This window comes from Muntiacus reevesi, chromosome X (assembly GCF_963930625.1).
Source record: "Muntiacus reevesi chromosome X, mMunRee1.1, whole genome shotgun sequence".
NCBI lineage: Eukaryota > Metazoa > Chordata > Mammalia > Artiodactyla > Cervidae > Muntiacus > Muntiacus reevesi.
The window spans coordinates 140,590,075-140,612,262 of NC_089271.1; the positions used below are offsets into that span (position 1 = coordinate 140,590,075).

General features: G+C 41.7%; 1 protein-coding gene across 9 annotated transcripts in view; it reads right to left on the reverse strand.

The window, feature by feature from the left end:
- The window catches only part of TMEM164 (transmembrane protein 164), a 173,176-nt gene that overhangs the window by 115,837 nt on the left and 35,151 nt on the right, over positions 1-22,188 (reverse strand). The gene's annotated exons all lie outside the window — the stretch shown is intronic.

Sequence of the window (22,188 nt, forward strand, 5' to 3'; positions counted from 1 at the left end):
ATAAAAGGACCCACCACCTAAAGTCTGCATCAGTTTGTCCATGCTGGGGTTTGGAGCACACACAGAGATACAAAGCATAGTTCCTGTCTGCAAGCAGTTCAGAATGTCTGACAAAGAGTCTGATCTAGCGTACTGCCAGCACTCTGTCAACCAAGTATAAATATAAAGCTGGCTGGTAGATTACCCCAACTCTCAGCAGGACATTTTGTCAGATGAAAATTTTGGCAGGAAAGAAGAAAACTGCTGGCAAGAATAAAGGTTGCAGTTTACATCTTTGCCTCCAATCTATCATTCACACCTCCATATTCGAAAACTGGGGAAGGGGACTCTACCAACCACTGCTTTGGAAGTGACACATGTAAAACGCTCTTTTCCTTCACATCTGTCACCATTTCTCATTTGATAGTGCATGCGTGCGTGCTAAGTCACCTCAGTCATGTCCTACTCTTTGCGACCCCATGGGTGGCCTGCCAGGCTCCTCTGTCCATGGAATTCTCCAAGCAAGAATACTGGAGTGGGCTGCCATCCTGTGTTAAATGCCAACCTTCCCTGCTAGACTGTAAGGTCCTGGAGGGCAGTGGCTGTGTGCCGGTCCTTGTTATAGATCCAGAAACTGACATAATGCCTGGAACATTCAATATGCTCATCAGATACTTGTTGAATGAATAAATGAAACAAACAGATGTCTCTGGTAGGTGGATAGACCTGATTACCTAATCAAAAAAAATCACTTCAAAATATTCAAGTCTTGTTTATGCATAAATGTCTCTCAAGATTTCCAAGAAACTGGTAACATTGGTTTGTTTCTGGGGAGAAAAAGTAACAGATTAGGGGTGAGGGGTTGGAGGAAATTATACATGCCCTTCTATTCCTTTCAAATTATTTGAGTTTTTCAATAACAACCAATCAAACATAAAATCTGAAGGAAACACACGCTGATGATGAGAGAGACAACTAGGGGACTTTTACTTGCTATGTGTCATATTCTTGCAATGTTTCAGGTTTGGATCATAGGCGTGGCATTGCCTTTATGTTGTTGCTGTTGTTTACTTGCTAAGTCATGTCTGAGTGTTTGCAACCACATAGACTGTAGCCTGCCAGGCTCCTCTGTCCATGGGATTCTCCAGGGAAAAATACTGGAGGGAGGAAAGTGAAATTGCTGTGCCTCCCCATACGTAAGCTCCTTCTTCAAGCAACTGGAAAGATTTATTTTAATCCTTGAGACTGCCTCAAGCCACTGTTATGGCCCAGACATGAAGCTAGCTGGATAATTGGATTTTTTTTTTTAAGCAAAGGTGCCACTCTTTTGTATGTGACAGTAATGACATGGCAGTTAGTTAGGTTCTTTAGCTCCTCAAGCTTTACGGGTCGCTCTCCTAAGCAGAAAAAACTGAGGTACAGAAAAATTTATCATATTCTCCTCACTTGTCTAAGACAGCCCAAAACCCAACTGTTTGGCTTTGCTGTTAAAACTCAATGGTTCTAATGATACAAACAAACTTATTTATAAAATATAAACAGATACACAGACAGAAAACAAATTTATCGATACCAAGGGGGAATGCGGAGACATTAGAAAGCAGAGACATTACTTTGCCAACAAAGGTCCGTCTAGTCAAAGCTATAGTTTTTCCAATAGTCATATACGGATATGGAGTTGGACTATAAAGAAAGCTGAGCACCAAAGAATTGATGCTTTTCAACTGTGGTGTTGGAGAAGAATCTTGAGAGTCCCTTGGACAGCAAGGAGATCCAATCAGTCCATCCTAAAGGAAATCAGTCCTGAATATTCATTGGCAGGACTGATGCTGAAGCTGAAACTCCAATAGTTTGGCCACCTGATGTGAAGAACTGACTCATTTGAAAGGACCCTGATGCTGGGAAAGACTGCAAGCGGGAGGAGAAGGGGATGACAGAGGATGAGATGGTTGGATGGCATCACCAACTCAGTGGACTTGAGTTATAAACTCTGGGAGTTGATGATGGGCAGGGAGCCCTGGCGTGCTGCAGTCCATGGGGTCGCAAAGAGTCGGATGTTACTGAGCGACTGAACTGAACTAAACTGAACGGGGAATGGGTGATGGAGGAATAAATTAGGAATCTGGGATTAAAATACACACACTACTATATACAAAATAGATAACCAACAAGGATTTACTGTATAGCACAAGGAATTAAATTCAATATCTTATAATAACCTATAATGGAGAGTGAAGTCAAAGTCGCTCAGTCGTGTCCAACTCTTTGCAAACTCAAGGACTGTAGCTCACCAGGCCCCTCTGTTCATGGAATTCTCCAGGCAAGAATACTGTAGTGGACTGCCATTCCCTTCTCCAGGGGATCTTCCCAAGCCAGGGATCGGGCCCAGGTCTCCTGCATTGCAGGAGGATTCTTTACGGTCTGAGCCACCAGGGAAGCCCAAGAATACTGGAGTGGGTAGGCTAGCTCTTCTCCAGGGGATCTTCCCAACCCAGAAATCAAACCAAGGTCTCCTGCATTGCAGGTGATTCTTTGCCAGCTAAGCTACCACAAGGATCTGAAAAATACATAAATCTGTATAACTGAATCACTTTACTGTACACCTAAAACACTGGAAATCAACAATACTTCAATTTAAGAAAGAAAAAAAAAACCTCAATAGTTTTAAATGCTGAATGCACATTAGGATCTCCTAGCCAGTTAACTGAAAATAAAATCCCAATTCCTGAGGTCTAGTCCCCTAAATCTTGACTCAACTGGTTGAGCCTGAGGCCTAAGCAGCATTTCAGAGCACTCCAGGTGATTTCAAAGTATAACCAGGTTCGCAAACCCCAGTTCTACCCACTGCTGAATACCTTAGTATCTTTCAAGAGCCCTCAGTCACTATTTTTAAAAGTCTTCTTTAAGTAGTATATTCCCCTTAAAAAAAAAAAAAAGGCAGGCCAAAGAAGTCTGTAACCAAGACAACAAGCTGGGAACACAAAGAGATAGGTCTTCTGTGATTTGCAACCAAAGGAAGCAGAAGAGGAAAAGTAGACACTGAAGAATTGACAGGAAACTAGAGAACAAAAGGCATGGTGTCTGAGCTGGTGCCCAATTAGGCAGCACATCAAACTTCTGCTGCATCTTCCAGGCTGGGTACCTTGACACACAAGCTCTCAAGATGGAAAGCAGCCCTGGATTAGCAAATGAAACCCTTAAGAACACGCTTTCTTCTTAATTGAACTTCTGACCCCCAAATGGGAATGTCTGCTTTGACGAAGGTTGCAAACCAATTTTTTCCCTCTTGCTTCCTACCTGCACCTGACCCTGTATTGTGAATCACTGTGACAATGAAACACGAAATCCGCATGGGTTTGGAGTCTGAAAAAAAATGTTCTTCCTCCGTATGTGCTCTGACCATGTAGCTCGGGTTTTGTTCCCAACTAGGGGAGCACTGAGATGGATGAAAGGGCTGGGGATGCTGCAAATTGAAAGCCAAGGAGTTGGCCTTTTGTTCCCTTTTTGCAGTCAGGGGCTATTCTGGAAAGCAGAAATCAAAAAGAAAATACAGCCTGCGATGAGCTGAAATTGGACAAAAATGTGATGAGGCATAAATGGAAAAAAAAAAAGGAAGAAAGAAAAGGGGAAAAAAAAAAGGAAAAGGGAGTCTTTCTTTACCAGAAGAGGTTCTTTTCTGAAAACTGCCTCAAATTACCACACTTTCCACATTTGGTTCACTCCAGGAAGCTTTGCATTGTTACCTAAAACCAAAATGCTTTTTATCACATTACAAGGAGAAACTGAGGCAGATGCAAACAGCCCAGAATTTGGTGGTGCATGGCTTCAAGAATGGCCCTTCTAGGCTCATTCTATTTCCCTCAGTCCAGACAGTCAGACAGACAGATGAGAGTTTATTCAGTGACATTAAAGAAGAGATGTGGAAACAAAACTATGATGGAGCAAAATACTGATGATTTGAAGGTCTACAAAACTATATGCTACCATTTCTTAAAGTGGGGTAGGGAATGACATTCATTATGTTATTGGCCTGCCAGTCTCTGAGGACTTTGCGTGGCCTGGTGGAAGGCTTAACCCCTCACAAGTCTGAAGTTCGTTTTAGGGCTTATGATATTTCTAATTAGCCACCTGTTAGCGGTCTTCTTCACCAGGGAGAAATACTCAGCCTGATGGGAGACTGCTGGAGTGTGTCCTACAGGAAGGTAGGTGGGAAATGAGCTATGCTGCCCTCTCCAACCAGCCACATACCTTCCACAAGAATCCAACCTTGGATCACAGGCTTACACCTGGAAAAGCCCTGCTTTCCCTTCCTCTCCAGGGACCAGCAGAGGGGAAAACTAAATTCTTTTGAACTTTACTTACGTGAAGTTTACTTAGTGTGACCCATTAGGCTGTTTCCTTTCATTCAGTCCTATGGCAAATTCTATTCTGAGCAGAAGAAACACACAAGTATCATAACCAGAAGTACAAACAGCATTAAGGTCCCTATGCAATTCTTAACAGATGACACAGGGCCCCAAACCAAATGGCTGAAAGGCTCCTTCTAGCTCTATAGGAGCTCCTTAAAAGTAATAATAGTAATAACAGCAACAACCACCACCTCATTTATCAAACCACATGCTTACCAATTAAATGTTCAATGGTATAAAGAAACCTAAATGGTATTATCATCAGACCAGCAGAGTGATTTCAGCAAATCACATAATCAAGAAATACCCACTGAGCATTCAGTCATGTTCTACACTCTGTGCAGATGTGCAATCCTAGCATAATAAAGAGCCATCTGTTAAGTCTCAATTGCATAAGCAGTGCCTTGGGTAAGTTGGACTCCCTGCCCTCTCCCCAGGCCTCACATTAATGAATCAAACTGAAATTAGAGAATATACTTTTTGCATTCCTTCACCCTTCTGCTTCCCTCAGTCTATCACCAGTAGTGACCCTGGTCAAGTGATTTGAGACTGCCTAGAATATCTACAGAAGGGTAAGTTGTTTCAAAGCATGCAGACTCTATTTATAGAATGGATACCTCTGCAAGAAGATATAATGACCTGGGAGTCAAAGGCCTTAGATTCTATTCCCAGAACAGCTGCTAACTAAAGGACAGACTCAGGCAAAAGACTGGCCCTTTCTCAATTTCAAAGCCCACAGCGGCACTGGACCAGATCTGTGCTTCTCAGAACCACGTATTTGCCCATGGGTGTGTCTCAGCAGGCAAAGAGAGGTGAGGCAAGTGATTTATGATGAATAATAGAGTACTGAAGTTGGCAAATTATTTACACATCTATTCATTTGTATCTTATCCCTCCTCTAGCTCACTTGCAAAACGCTTTTTGCCATGTTATAAGGAGGAACTGAAGCTGATGTAGACACTTGCATATGCTTTTCTTGGGTTGGAGGGCAGAGGTGAGCTACAGATATAGATAGCAGTTGCAAATTCTACACAACCCAAATTTTATCTTCTTACTGACGCAGCTCTCAGCTTAGTCCAACATCGGTACGGCAGCTACAAAAAGGTTGAGAACGCCTGGGCTAAATCATTCATTCAACCTGCTGTATTCTGAAGAAACCACCTCCTGCCAGACTCCAATCTAAGTGCTGGGGAAACAACAGCGAGTTAACCAAGACATGGTCTTGGCGTTTGTAGAGTATTTTGTCTGGCAACAGGGAAAAGAAGTGACACAAAACACATGAATTAAAACCTATGATCAGAATTCTGAGAGCCTGTAACAGAGCCACCACTGGGCAGCAGGTGAGGGAAGGAGGTCGCAGAGGGAAGAGTGTGGGTAAAGGTTCAGTGGCCCAGAGGATACAAAAACATGTTCAGTGAACACAAAGCAGCTCCTTTTGCCTAGATAATATAGAGTTCGAGGGGAAACCCATAAGAAACGATGCTAGAGGGGTGAGCAGAAGAAGCTAGATCACACAAGGTCTGGGAAGCCATGTGAACGACTTTGAATTGTTCCCTCCCACAAGTCCCTATGATTCTGCTCAGAGAGTGAAACTCGGATGTGAGAATATATGCCAAGGATCACAGGTCTGAAACTCTGGTGCTTTTTTCCCATAAAAACACTGTTAGGGAGACTTCCCTGGTAATCCAGTAGATAACAGTCCACCTGCCAATGCAGTGGACATAGGTTCAATCCCTGATCTGGGAAGATTTCACATACCATGGAGCAACTAAGCTCGTGTGCCACAGCTACTGAACCTGCATGTTGCAACTACTGAAGACCATGCACCTAGAACCCATGCTCCACAAAGAGAAGCCACTGCAATGAGAAGCCCATGCATCACAACAAAGAGTGGCCCCACTGCAACTAGAGAAAGCCCACACACAGCAACGAAGACCCAGCCCAACCAAAAATAAATAATAAAAAACACTGTTTGGAATCCTGCTGAGGGGCTGAGGGACTCTACTTCCATTCCATTCCAGATTAAACAGGCTTTTGCCAGCTTGCGGGGAGCGGCTTGGAAGAGCTGACTCTGGGAGCTGCCTTGATTGATTATCAAGGGTCTCTTTAAAGACATAGCTCTCTGTCCCGCCACCCCTCTGAATTTACTATCCAAAGTTAAACAGAACACTAATAAGCCTTGAATGCACACAAGACGCAGACAGACAGCCTTTTTACGATTACCCCTAATATAAATCAGGATGCCATTCCTGTGCTCTGGCGCCTAACGAGAGTTCTAATTACTGTTATCTTAAGATGATGTACATGGGGAAGAATTTTCTTTGTGATGCCTCCTTCTTGGTTTAAGTATAAATGAAGCTTAGAGAAATAAAGGAGCATCGTTGACTGCAGCGATCCTCTCGACCCCATCTGTCCTGTCTCTTTATTTCTTAGCCTAAAGGAACGCGTCGTGTTGCTCGCTGAAATCTCCCGGCTGGTCCGGCAAGTGGCGCCCAAGCGTGTGGCTAGACGAAAGTTCCTCTCGGCCGCTACCCGTTGGAAATTGTGCAGTAAGTAAGTAAAAGAATATTTGCTTGAATATTGTGGGGTAGGAAGGTTTATTGTCGAGAGTATAAACTATGGGGCAAGATCATAGTCGTCAGTTGTTTGTGCATATGTTACAGATAATGTTGAAGCATCGGGGAATGCAGGTTACTAAAACAAAATTGCAGACTTTTCTTAGTTTTGTTGAGGAAGTATGTCCCTGGTTTCCACAGGAAGGGACTATGAGTTTAGAGATATGGAAAAAGATAGGGAAACAGATTCAAACGTATTATACTCTCCATGGACCTAATAAGGTTCCTGTGGAGACATTTTCATTATGGTCTTTAATAAGAGACTGCCTTGATTTTGAACATGAGGAAGGGAGTAAATTAAAACACATGCTCTCACCTGAAGATCCAATTTATGCTACTCCCAAAGTTTATGCTATTCCTGAAGGGAAAAGACCCACAACCTTTGAATTAGAATCTGCCAAACCTTTGAAGGAAAATGAGGGAACGTTGACTCCAAAGGATGAGGAAAGTTTAGAGGAACAGGCAGCTGCTTACCATAAGGATGATCATTGGGAATTACTTGTAACTGATGATTCAAATGTGCAGGCAGCAGCTGCCCCTCCGACAAAGAGTCTGGAGGCACTCATGCAGCAATTATTAATAACAATAAAGGAAGACACTGGGCAAAAGATTGTAAATCAAAGGTTAATGAAACTATGGAAGTCATGGGAGCATTACAACCTGGCTTACCTTCCCCCATGGCTATTCCAAGAAATGCTCATATAATAATCATAGACCTAAAGGATTGTTTTTATACTATTCCCTTAGCACCTCAAGACTGTCCTCGATTTGCCTTTAGTGTTCCATCTGTTAATTTCTCTCAACCAATGCGCCGCTATCAATGGAAAGTTTTGCCTCAAGGTATGGCTAATAGTCCGACTTTATGTCAAAAATTTGTTGCAGCAGCATTAGAAGAGACTCGAGTAAAATACTCTGATGTTTACATTTTGCATTACATGGATGATATACTGCTGGCACATTTTGATGAAAAACATCTGTTAGCAGCTTATGCCTTCATGGAACCAACTTTGAAGGCTGCAGGGCTTATAATAGCCAAAGAAAAGGTGCAAACCTTTCCTCCTTATTTCTATCTTGGTTTTCGTTTAGAAAGGGAGACATTTGGAGTTCAGCCCATTGCTTTGCGAAGAGATAATCTGAAAACACTTAATGATTTTCAAAAGTTGCTCGGGGACATTAATTGGATTAGGCCCTATTTACATCTTGCAACATATGAATTAAAGCCTCTTTTTGATGTCTTAAAGGGAGATAATAATCCTACCTCCCCACGCAGCCTTACAGAAGCTGGAGAGCGAGCTCTTCAGAAAGTGGAAACTGCCTTATCACAGCAGCATTCCAGTTACTGTGACTATGAAAGGCCTTGGGGACTTTATATCCTTGCCTCAGAACATTCACCTACAGGTGTCCTGTTTCAAGATAACCCTCTAAGGTGGATTTACTTGCCAGTTTCTCCTTTACGGGTGTTAAGTCCTTATCATGTTCTTGTAGCTAAAGTAATAGCCAAAGGCAGACAGGAATCCGTTAATTATTTAGGGAGGGATCCCCACTTTATTTGTATTCCTTTTTCAACTGAACAACAGTTATGGCTTTCTCAATTTTCTGATGATTGGGCAATTGCGCTTGCACAGTATGCAGGGGAGATTAAACAACATTATCCTGCTAATAAATTGTTACAATTTGCACAGCTGCATCAGTTTATTTTTCCAAAAGTCGTGCAGCAATGCCCTTTAGAAAAGGGGATAACTGTCTTTACTGATGGATCTTCCAATGGCATGGCCAGTTTGGTGATTGAAAATGAATCTTATTATTGTCAAACCTCATATTCATCAGCTCAAGAAGTAGAGCTTTTTGCAGTACTCCAGGCTCTGCAACGTGTTCCTCAAAGTTTTAATTTATACTCTGACAGTCATTATGTTGTCAGAGCTCTCTCAGTCATTGAAACAGTACCCCTCATTGGAGCTGCAAAGCCCTCTATTCAAACCTTGTTTTTGAAAATTCAGAATCTCATTCGAGCCCGAACTCATCCTTGCTTTTTTGGGCACATACGTGCTCACACTGCCCTTCCTGGACCTTTAACGGCCAGGAATGCTCTGGCGGATGAAGTCACCCGTATGGTATGTTATTCTTCCTTAACCCCTATCTCTGTAGCACAGGCCTCTCATGCAATACACCATCAGAACAGCAATTCTTTACGGCTGCAATTTGGAATTTCCCGAGAGGCCGCTCGTCACATTGTAAAAACTTGTTCTACCTGCCCGCAGTTTTTTGTTCTTCCCACTTATGGAGTCAATCCTCGGGGTTTACTCCCCAACGATTTGTGGCAAATGGATGTTACACATATTTCTGATTTTGGAAAATTGAAATATGTGCATGTTACTGTTGATACCTTTTCTGGTTTCCTCATGGCCACACTTCAACCTGGAGAGGCTAGTAAGCATTGTATTCAGCATTGCTTACGGAGCTTTTCTGCTATGGGCCTACCTAAATGCATCAAAACAGACAATGGCCCTGGATATACTGGTCGCAATTTTCAAGCCTTCTGTGCCCAATTACAAATTGTGCATAAGACTGGTATTCCATATAATCCACAGGGCCAAGGAACTGTTGAGCGGGCACATCAAACCCTTCAGCACCAATTGAAAAAATTAAAAAGGGGGAATTTGTATACTATTACTCCTAACAATCTCCTCAGCCATGCCTTATTCATTTTGAATTTTCTAAGTCTTGACCGGGATGGCAAATCAGCAGCTCAACGTTTTTGGCACTATGACAATAAAAAGGCTCGGCCATTAGTCAGGTGGAAAGACCCGCTGGAAGGCAGATGGCATGGGCCGGATCCAGTTCTAACATGGGGGAGAGGTCATGTTTGTGTTTTCCCGCAGAATGCCGAAGCGCCGCGCTGGCTCCCGGAAAGGCTGGTACGCACGGCGGAGGAGGTCACTGGTGGAGCGAATGAGACAGCTCACAATCCAGGAGACGGTCCCGCTGCCGACAGCTCAGCAGATACAGGCCCTGTTACAGATGGCATGTGAGAATGCTCCAAACCCTTCCCCCGCCTCTCCTACTAGTATATTAATTTCTTTATTACTCCTTTTAAACCAGATAAGTTCCATGAACGCTGATGTCTTCTGGGCATATGTTCCTGATCCCCCTCTTTTGCAGCCTGTTGGATGGGAAATGAGTTCTGTTCCTGTGTATGTGAATGACACAGTACTTTTGGGGGGGGGGTTTCTGATAAACATATTTTTCCGCAGAATGCCAACATTTCTTATACTGGATCCTCTTCACAATTACCAATGTGCTTTTTCCGAAATCATAATGTTTCAGGATGTCTTACTGTTACAGATGCACAATACTTTGGTTATGATTACGACCATGACCGCCGTAATTGGATAGTGGATATTCCTAGCATTACGAGATCCACAGGATTTGTACGACGAGTCAATGGAACCGGACCTAAAGACATTCCATTTTGTGGCCTGGGGGTAGAAGGACGATATATAGCTGTGCCATGGAAACTTTGTAGAGATGAGACTGCTACTGTATATTCTATTACTAATGACACACATTCCCTTTGGGACTGGTCGCCAGACTCCAACAGGAACCCCGGAAGGGAAGGCAGCAGACAACTTGCAGCCAGAATTTGGAATCTTGGCGGTTCCACGGTGTATCAGACTGAGATATGGAAGCTGTTGGCTGCTTTCGGAACAGATGGGACCCGTTTGCGGACCGGAGGGAAGACCAAAGGAGTACTATCTTGGAGAGCATATTGGTGGAATGAGACTTGGAGATATCCTCGGGCCTGTGTACCCTATCCCTTTATGATCCTTGTTGGCTTTGTGACTCTTTCTAAAAATGCTAGCCTATATCATGTTCATTGTTTTAATTGTACCCTGACTAATTGTATAAGAGGTATGGAAAATAATTCTGGGGCTTTGATAGTCAAACAACCACCCTTCGTCATGATGCCTGTGAACCTTACTGAACCTTGGTATGAGGAGTCAGGGCTTGAGCTATGGAATAAAGTGCGTACAGCCCTTGCTAGGCCACGAAGGGGAATAGGATTAATAATTCTGGGAGTAGTAACTCTTATAACTTTGATTGCTTCTGCTGTTACTGCTTCTGTATCTTTAGCTCAATCTGTGCATACTGCTAATATTGTAGATGATTTGGCAAAGAACACTTCAAAAGCCTTAGGAGTTCAAGAAGATATAGATAGAAAATTAGAGGATAGGCTAAATGCGCTTTATGATGCAGTAAGATTTTTGGGAGAAGAAGTGCAAGGGTTAAAGCTGAGAACAAAAATTAGATGTCATGCTAATTATCGTTGGATCTGTGTAACTCCAAAAATTTATAATAATACTGAGACCCCTTGGAATAAGATAAAATTACATTTAGATGGTATTTGGTATAATGAAAGCATTTCCTTGGATCTATTACAACTTCATCAGGAAATTCTTGATATAGAAAATGCTCCTCGGGCTAGCATGGATTTGGCAAAAAATGCTGAAGAGTTTGTTAACAGTTTGTTTTCCAATTTTCCCTCGATTACCTCACTTTGGCATCTTTTTTCAGGGGTCGTGGCTGTGCTCCTAGTGTTTGCGCTTTTTGTGTGCATTGCTCCTTGTATCATAAAGAAATTCATTACAGAGTTGTGGGACATCAAGGCTGTCCTACACAGTAATTACTTACGCCAAAAGAATCAGGCGTGCCCTTTTACTAAATAAAAGAGGGGGAGCTGCGGGGAGCGGCTTGGAAGAGCTGACTCTGGGAGCTGCCTTGATTGATTATCAAGGGTCTCTTTAAAGACATAGCTCTCTGTCCCGCCACCCCTCTGAATTTACTATCCAAAGTTAAACAGAACACTAATAAGCCTTGAATGCACACAAGACGCAGACAGACAGCCTTTTTACGATTACCCCTAATATAAATCAGGATGCCATTCCTGTGCTCTGGCGCCTAACGAGAGTTCTAATTACTGTTATCTTAAGATGATGTACATGGGGAAGAATTTTCTTTGTGATGCCTCCTTCTTGGTTTAAGTATAAATGAAGCTTAGAGAAATAAAGGAGCATCGTTGACTGCAGCGATCCTCTCGACCCCATCTGTCCTGTCTCTTTATTTCTTAGCCTAAAGGAACGCGTCGTGTTGCTCGCTGAAATCTCCCGGCTGGTCCGGCACCAGCTGGTCTGGGAACCAGAACCCCAAGAATATTGCTTCCACGGGAAAATGCAATCTGAATTCTAAACAGATTTCCAAAGAAACCTTTGGAACAAAACCCATTCAACAGTTGTTGGGGAATGCTTGGAAAGCAATGAAACACAGGACCTTGCTTTCCTCCATGGAGCCAGTGTTTGGAGGGAAAAAAAAAAAGACTGAACACTAAACCACAGTCTGAAAATGTCTTAACACTACAACCACAGTCACTTTGATTAGTAGGGTTATACTTAGGTACGACCATTGAGTGGCACCATGTAATATCTATTCATATACTTAAATTACCACAAAACCCCAAATATGTGACAGATGACTGGCTACTTCCACTCTAAATAAAGACAAGGCAGAAATGGAGAAGAGGGTGGTCTTGTTAAAAAGAAACATGGATGTAAACCAAGTCAGTGACTTCTACACATCATTCCTGTGTCCATGCCCAATTACCTCTCAACTATTCAAGCAGAAATTCAACAAATATTGAGAGGCTAAGTGCCATCTAATTCTGTTTGGTCGAATTTCCTTTCAGTAGAGAATCCTTACCTATTAGCACTCAGAAAAACACCCTCTTCCCACTTTCACATGGAAAAATGCCCCACTTCCCCCACCCACTCATTCGGTGGACTAACAGTAAGGGAAATGGAAGTGGTGGTAGTTTCCCAGAACCACCCTCCAAAGCCCCTCAGGTCATTTTACGGAGCAGTCATTCTCAAAGTTCAGGGTGCATAAATACTACCTGGAGAGGGGTGAGTCATATCCCCAGGTCAACTCCCCTCCCCCTTACCTGGACTCAATAGGCCTGGGGAAGGGTGCAGGAATCAATATTTTTAATAGTTATTCAAGGTAACTCTGAGGCAAATGGCTTAAAAACCAAACCTTGAGAATCTCCACTGTGGAAATTCTAGCCAGCTGAGTTCCCACTCCTGAACTGAGAATGTGAAGTCACTCAGTCATGTCCGACTCTTTGCGACCCCATGGACTATAAAGTCCATGGAATTCTCCAGGCCAGAATTCTGGAGTGGGTAGCCATTCCCTTCTCCAGGGGATCTTCCCAACCCAGGGATCAAACCCAGGTCTCCTGCACTGTGGCACATTCTTTACCAGCTGAGCCACCAGGGAAGCCCTGAACTGAGAATACCAGTTGCCAATCAGAAGGCTGGGTGATCTGATGTGAGACACAGACTGAGGGCAAAATGGACACAAGAGAAGAAAACAGAATCCCAGTCAACGTGCCCCCAGCTATACTTTAGTTTTTAAAAATCCCATATTTTTACTTTAATCCAAGCAGATGGCATTGCCTTTCCAGCAATCTCCTCCTGGCACCAGAAAAGGAACTCAACAGAGACCATTTAGAAGGAAGGTATAGAAGTGGAAAGAGAAACAATGCTAATTTGCTTGGCCCTGCCCCAACTTGCTTAGTCTCCTTACCTCTCCTGATGGTTGGTTTCCATTTCTGGAACTCTGTGCTGCTGTGGCAGAGAAGAGAGGCCAAGGTGGGGCGGTCTTCTCTGACTCACATTAATGTTTTTCTCTCTTACGTGAATAATCAAGAGTTGACCGGAAAGAGGAATAAATGAAAGGCAAATATTCTACTGAGAGGTTATATAGGATAAAGAAGGCCCCCTGTTGGTTGAGAGCTGTGAGGTGATAAATGAACAGTCAGAATCCCTGCCTCTTTTCATTTTCACTGTTTGCCAGGAACACAGATTTAAAACCCATAACGTCAGCACTGAGCCTGAAAGAAATAATCAGGTATCTGTTTTTTTCCACTGTTCCTCATAATACCCAGAAGAGTCTTCAGCAGTTCCTGTTAACCCTAAAAGCCTAAATATTAAGCATCTGTTGTTTATTCAGCCCCAAATCTACAATTGTGGACCTAGATCTGGTCTATTTTATTGTGGTAAGAACATTTAACATGAGATCTATTCCAGTAACAAATTTTAAATGCACAATAGAGTATTGTCAACTATAGCGCAATGTCATACAGCAGAGCTCTAAAACTTGTTCATCTTGTATAACTGAACCTTATGCTCACTGATTAGCAATCTCCCAGGCCCTGGTAACCCTTCCCTCCCAGCTTCTAGTAACCATCATTCTACTCTGATTCTATGAAGTTGACTAGTTAAATACCTCATGTAAGTGGAATTATGCAGTATTTGTCCTTTGACTGGCTTACTCCACTAACCATAATATCCTCAAGGTTCATATCATGGTATCTGACAGGATTTCCTCCTTCTTAAGACTGAATAGTTCCACTGTGCATTTTTATATTTTCTTTATCCATTCATCCATCATTGAATGGCATTTGGGTCATTTCTATATCTTGGCTACTCTGAATAGTGCTATAAGAACACTGGTTGGCTAGGTATCTTTTCAAAAGTCTGATTTCAGTTCTTTCAGCTAAATACCCAGAAGTGGTAAGTAATTGCTGGCTCATATGGTAGCTCTATTTTTGAGAAATCTCCATACTGTTTTCCATAGCAGTGCACCATTTTGCATTCCTATCAACAGTGTACAAGTGTTCCAATTTCTCTACATCTTCACTAACACTTATCTTTTTTTTCCCTCGCTATCATCAAGAAATGGAAAGGTAAGTGTTGGTCTGACCATTTTTACTGAAAGAAAACAGTCCTACACAAGTTGACTCAACAAAAGAGAGGTTTATGGTAAGAAAACAGGTATTCCATGAGAATCTCAGTGCAGGATAATGCTTGGCCTCAGGGGATGTGGAAGGCGGTTCTAGGTCCAAGGTGGTTATGAGGAACAGCTACCCTGTCTCTCAGGGCACCTCTCCTCCTCTTACTGTTTCCTCATGGCTTCTCTCTCCTCATAGCACCAGCTTGGACTTGGCCTGACATGCCTGCTCCCTTCCCTGTCATCTTTTGGCCCTTGTCCCAGCTGCAAACTGTCTTATTTAGTCTCTCACCTTCCCAATTCTAATTTCCTAGGAGAGAAAACTGAATGGCCCAGCTCATCTTATCAAGCTCATACTGCACCCCAGGTGATCCACTGGCTGTTTGGAGGACAGGTGGCCACTCCCAGTCCCGTCAGCCTAAGGAAAGGAGGCAAAATCTCTGGCCCAGTCCACGGCTACTGCCCCTCCCGCCCCAACACAGCCGGCCTGGAGTGGTTTGCGTTTGAAGGGGATATGGACCCAAAGGCACAATAAAATATATATGCCCAAGTCTGAGGCTTTGCATGTAATTTGAAAGTCAATAATATGTCCATTCATGAGTTTCCAACACCCATATTTTAACCTTCATAATTAAGAAAAAAGATAGCACAGGCTTTAGCCCTCAGTGCCTACTAAACTGACCTTTTTAAACTGGTAAAAAGAATGCAAGTATGTTTTAAAGAGGAAAAACTTTAGTACTTCAATATGGCTTCCATGGTGGCTCAGATGGTAAAAAGCCGCCTGCAATGCGGGAGACTCAGGGTTCAATCTCTGAATAGGGAAGATCCCCTGGAGAAGGAAATGGCAAACCACTCCAGTATTCTTGCCTGGTGGAATCTGGTGAGCTATAGTCCATGGGTTGCAAAGAGTTGGACATGACTGAGCAACTAACAAAAAAATAAAATAAAAAGGCAAAAACATAGTGCTGTCAGCTCCCTGAGATGGACAGGAAAGGAGAAGAAAGTATGAGATAGACAAATCCTGATAAATGGATACCACTGGCCTTTAGCCCATCTCTCTTGACAGGCCTTCAGTCAGCTTGCTTTACACCATATGAGCATCTTATCTTCCTCCAAGTTTCTCCAAGTAGCATGTGAGGTCAGCGTTCAGTGTTAAGTAGAACAAGCGAGCAGCATCACAAAGCGACAGATGGCAATTGAGAGTTTATCACTCTTGGATTGATTATTTAATCCCCACACTGAAGAGTAAAGCATTCTATTTTGACAGCCACCTAATAATGGCTGTCAGACACTTCAACCACTTTCAGGCTAAACCTTCCCCTCCATAACCTTATTTCCTCCCATCAATTCCCAGATGCAAAAAAAAAAAAAAAAAAAAAAAAAAATCATAAATGCCATGCCTGCTAAAGTCAATAGCTTTGCTAGTGACAAGTGCCTAAACCGAGGACAACACAAAAACACTGACAAACATGGAGAATAACAGAGAACTAACAGGTCAGAATAACAACAAAAAAATCAGATGGTGGTCATCTTATAAAATGAGCAAGAGATGATGAGAAATTAAAAGGTTGTCTTGCTCTGAAAACAGGTTTCTCAAACTCAGACTAAGTCCTACTGGAGTTGAAGAGATTCCAAATAGGGTTTCAAAGATCAGAGCTGCAAAATCCTAAAGATTTGTGAAAGATTTTGATATTTAGTCTTACCTCACAATTATCCGAGCAGCTTAGTTTATTGAAGAGTTTTCCTGGAACTCTTAGCAACACTGAGTTGCATCTTATCACTCTGGCTAAGTTGTGGTAGCTCTGGAGGAGGGAGCGGGCAGAAAGGCACTCTGTTTCTGGTACCCAACATCAGTTATCAATCTTTTCGTCCCATGAATCACCTATTATCCCATGAGTCATCTATTATCCCTTCCTCAAAATAGCCCTCAATCAGAAAGAGAAAAACAAATATCAAATAGTAACCCATATATATGTGGAATCTAGAAAAATGGTATAGATGGCCTTATATGCAAAACATAAATAGAAACACAGACACACAGAACAAAAGTATGGATACCAAAGGAATAGAGGGATAGGGAGATTGGGATTGACACATACACTCTATTGATACTATGTGTAAAATAGACAACAGATGTGTATAGGACAGGGAAACTCTACTTATGTACTGCGGTGACCTAAAAGGGAGGGAAGTCCAAAAGGGAGCAGGTATAGGGAGTGGATATATGTATATGTTGGAGAAGGAAATGGCAATCCACTTCAGTACTCTTGCCTGGGAAATCCCATGGACAGAGGAGCCTGTCGGGCTACAGTCCACGTGATCGCAAAAGAGTAAGACACAACTTAGTGACTAAACAACAAACATACGTATACATATGGCTGATTCATTTTGCTATGCAGTAGAAGCTAACACAGCATTGTAAAGCAACTATACTGCAATGCAAACTAATTAAAGAGAAAATTAGCCCTTCAAAATCCCTTATGCTTCTTTCTCATCATAGATATTACACAGCAATTAAAAGGAATGAAGTCGCGCTACATGCACTGGCATCCAACTCTACTGCCCAATGAGAAAAGTTTCAGATTGTAAGCAATCAACCCAGTTTTGTTTGAAAAAAAAAAAAGATAAAAGATCTGAAAGAATAAATGCAAGCCATTAATGATTATCTCTGGTAGATAGGATTATAGAGGATTTTCACTTTCTTTTTTGCCATTTTTCTTACAAAACATGGGCCTGTTTTTCTGTGTGGGGTTTTTTTTTTCTTTGCAATTAGGAAAAGGATATTTTTAACCCTCTGCAGTTCATTGGTAGGTAGTACCAACACAGCATTGGTTTGCATCTCTAATTTGTAGGTTTTGGAGTGGCTGGAAGGGAAAGAGTACCACAGAAGGGTCTCTTTTACAAGAAAGCCATTCACTCTGTTTATGGAAGTCAACAGTCAGTATGTACATCCCATGAATGTGAAAGAAGGCAGTGTACACAGAGGTCAAACACAGTGGCTCTGGAGTCCAGGTTCAAGTCTCAGGTTACTCCAAACTTGTTTTAAGCTTCCTCCTCTGTTGACTGATGATTCTGTACCAAACACTTGGAACATGTCAAGTACATGATGCGCTCAACAAATGGTAGCTATTCTGAAAGAGTTGTAATTGAAAATCATTTTCATTTAATTTCAGTTATAATGTCTGCAACTTAATTTACAATACTTGCAGCATAGACACTGTGATATGCGTGTTTATTAGTTTTCTACACTGTAGGACAGTTAATTAACATTTAGTGCTATGCTGGAAACCCAGCAGCACTGGCTAGCAAGAGTTGATTCTGTGCATCCTTCCCTGTTAGTTTAGTGAGGGCAGATTGGTAACTTGAAAAGGACCATGCAAATTGGCAAATGCTATAAATCAGGACTTTAAGTGTTTAACCAGTACCTCACTGTTAACATCTGAAAAATCCTAACTGAGAATACATACTCAAGGGGTGATTAACAACAATTCACAGCTATTTTGAAGAAGGGATAATGGGTGGCATATGGGATAACAAGGTTGATAACTGCTGTTGGGTACAAAAAACAGAGAGTTATTCTGTCCACTCCCTCCTCCAGAACTACCATAACTTACCTGGAGTGCATATCAATGAATGTTGTTCAGTTTGAAACTGAGATCTCTAATCAAAGCCCACAATCAAGAACTCAACAAAGAAAAGACAAACTATCCAGTTTTTAAAAATGGGCAAAGGACTTGAACAGATATTTCTCCAAAGAAGACATATAAATGGCCAATGAGCACATCGTTGGTTATTAGGGAAATGCAACACAAAACCACAATGAGATACCACTTCATGCCTACTAGGATGGCCACAGTTTTTAAAATTATAAAATAAGTAATAGCAAGAAGGTGGAAAAATTGGGACCTTGGTACATTACTGGTGGGAATGCAAAATAGTTCAGCTGCTGTGGAACAGAGTTCTGCAGTTCCTCAAAAAGCTAAACATAGAGTAACCATGTGACTCAGCAATTTCACTCCTAGGTACATACCCCAAAGAATTTAAAAAAAAGACTAAACAAATACTTGCAAGTTAATGTTCATCGCAGCATTATCCACAATAGCTAAAGGGAAATCATCCAAGTGTTCACAGATAGATGAATAAACAAAATGTGGTATATCCATAAAACAGAGTATCATTCAGCCTTAAAAAGGAATGACACGTTACATTATGCATGACCCTTAAAAACACTGTGCAAAGTGAAATAAGCCAGACACAAAAGGACAAACATTATATGACTCTACTTAAATGAGGTAGCAAGATAGGCATATTCATAGAGACAGATAATAGAATAGTGGTTCCCAGGGGCTGGGGGAGGGGAAAATAGGGACTTACTGTTTAATGCTTAATGGTAAGGAGTTTATATTTGAAGTGATGAAAAGGTTTTATAAATACATAGTGGCGATGGTGACAGAATGTTGTGAACATAATTAGTGCCACTGAACTATGCACTTCAAAATGGTTACAATGGCAAATTTCATTATATATATTTTTACCACAATATAAAAAAATGTAATATACCAAAAATCATTAATTGTACACTTTAAGTGGGTGAACAGTATGGTACATAAATGATACCTCAATAAAGCTTTTTTTAATCCCTCAAGCAAGTCATGCGGAAATTGGGGAGGGGGGTGATGAAGGCATTCTCTATCTTGATTATGGTACATACTTGTCAAAACTTGCAAAACCCTATCCTAAAAAAGGTGAATTTTACTGTATGTAAACTATACCTTAATTTTTTTTAATGGATAAAAAGCTACACTCAAATGCTTCTATGAAATCCTTCAAATGGTTTTTAATTAGAGCAATGGACATTAGAAATATATTTCACTGGAGAACTTCTTGGCGCTCAAGACAAGCGGACCAGTTTTAAGTATTTAGGCACTCCCACCCTTGCAAACCTTGAATCTAAGAGTTGGCCAGCCCAATGACCTTCACGTCTTGGGAATGACACACTAGGTTCAGGAGTCCCAGCAAATCTTATGTATAGACACTTAATGGAGGTTTTGGATGTGCCCTTTAGAAAAGTAAGGTGAATGCTATAGCTAGAATACTGTTACATCTATCTCCAGGGAAACTTTCTCACAAGACAGTGGTTGGCAACAAGAGATGGAATGTCTCTGGGCATACAGATCAGGCTGTCTGACTGTTTTCTGCTTGATGATTAATAAATGTTTGTGTGGTAGAATTTGATCTGAATTGCTTTCACTATAATATCCTGGTTGTAGGGAGAAAACCTTTATAGCCCTCACCTACCTCTAACTGTTGAAAATCAATGATACTCACCAAAACAGAACTGAGTAACTGGACAACCAAATTGGCTTATTAGGTATCAATTTGCAACAAATATTTTGGGGACTTCCATACAATCAGGGCTGTGTCTGATCTTGACAATTTCCGTTGAGTAAAATCAAAACTGAAGAAACAAAAACATCAACTTTCCCATTCAGGCTACATGGCTAACAGGGGTGAGGGGATAGAAGCTGTTCATGTTTATTACTTATTTACAAGGTAATCCATTCTGAAAGAGATGGGAATGCCAGACCACCTGACCTGCCTCTTGAGAAACCTGTATGCAGGTCAGGAAGCAACAGTTAGCACTGGACATGAACAACAAACTGATTCCAAATCGCAAAAGGAGTACGTCAAGGCTGTATACTGTCACCCTGCTTATTTAACTTATATGCAGAGTACATCATGAGAAACGCTGGGCTGGAGGAAGCACAAGCTGGAATCAAGATTGCTGGGAGAAATATCAGTAACCTCAGATATGCAGAGGACACCACCCTTATGGCAGAAAGTGAAGAACTAAAGAGCCTCTTGATGAAAGTGAAAGAGGAGAGTGAAAAAGTTAGCTTAAAGCTCAACATTCAGAAAACTAAGATCATGGCATCCGGTCCCATCACTTCATGGCAAATAGATGGGGAAACAGTGGAAGTAGTCGCTGACTTTATTTTTCTGGTCTCCAAAATCACTGCAGATGATGATTGCAGCCATGAAATAGAAAGGTGCTTATTCCTTGGAAGGAAAGTTATAACCAACCCTAGACAGCATATTAAAAAGTAGAGACATCACTTTGTTAACAAAGGTCCATCTAGTCAAGGCTATGGTTTTTCCAGTGGTCATGTATGGATGTGAGAGTTGAACTATAAAGAAATCTGAGCACCGAAGAATTGATGCTTTTGAACTGTGGTGTTGGAGAAGACTCTTGAGAGTCCGTTGGACTGCAAGGAGATCCAACCAGTTCATCTTAAAGGAGATCAGTCCTGGGTATTCATTAGAAGGACTGACGTTGAAGCTGAAACTCCATTACTTTGGCCACCTGATTGAAGAGCTGACTCATTTGAAAAGACCCTGATGCTGGGAAAGATTGAAGGCAGGAGAAAAAGGTGACAACAGAAGATGAGATGGTTGGATGGCATCACCGACTCAATGGACATGGGTTTGGGCGGACTCCAGGAGTTGGTGATGGACAGGGAGGACTGGCGTGCTGCAGTTCATAGGGTCGCAAAGAGTCGGACATGACTGAGAGACTGAACTGAACTGAATCCCACATTTCTAAAATTAAAGTACAAATGATTTATAATATTTTGCTAGTTTCAACTGAAAACATAGTGATCCAGTATTTTGATACATCACAAAATGATCAGCAGGATAAGTCTAGTTACCATCTGTCATACAAGGTAATACTATTAAATGAATTTTGCTTCATGGAAGGATTTCCCATTTAATCTGCTGCTCGCCTAGGTATTTTATCCCAAGGGTCAAACTTTACCATATGGAGCCAAGAAGAAGAAAAAAAAAGAAAAGGATGACATTTAGCAGTAGCAAAGATCAGTTTGGGGGCACATCAGAGGCAATGTGGTTATGAGCCCAAGCAGTAGGTAACCTCAGAGGAGCGTGGAGGGAGGTTCAGTGAAACAAGAGAAAGCAAAAACCAGCAGAAGGAAGTGAAGGCTTTGTTCTGTTCTCTCTCTTTTTTTATTATATTACCCTATATTGTATCATCATGAAGTGACTGTACACAACTCCTTACAACACAGATAGATAAAGGTTGTGGGAACTCACATTCTAACAGAACTAACAGTTACAGTTACAGCTCTGAGGTCTTAAGTTGCTAGGATCAAGGGAGACCATGACATGGTTCCATTTCCCTGAGTATTTTATAAAGGGGACATGCCTCGTCATTTCACTGAAAGGAGGTTGATCTTGAGAACAATGACAGCCAATTATTAAGCCCATGTGCTAAAGTCAGGATGGGGTTAGAAAAATATCAGCAATGTAATAAGGAACACAGTGGG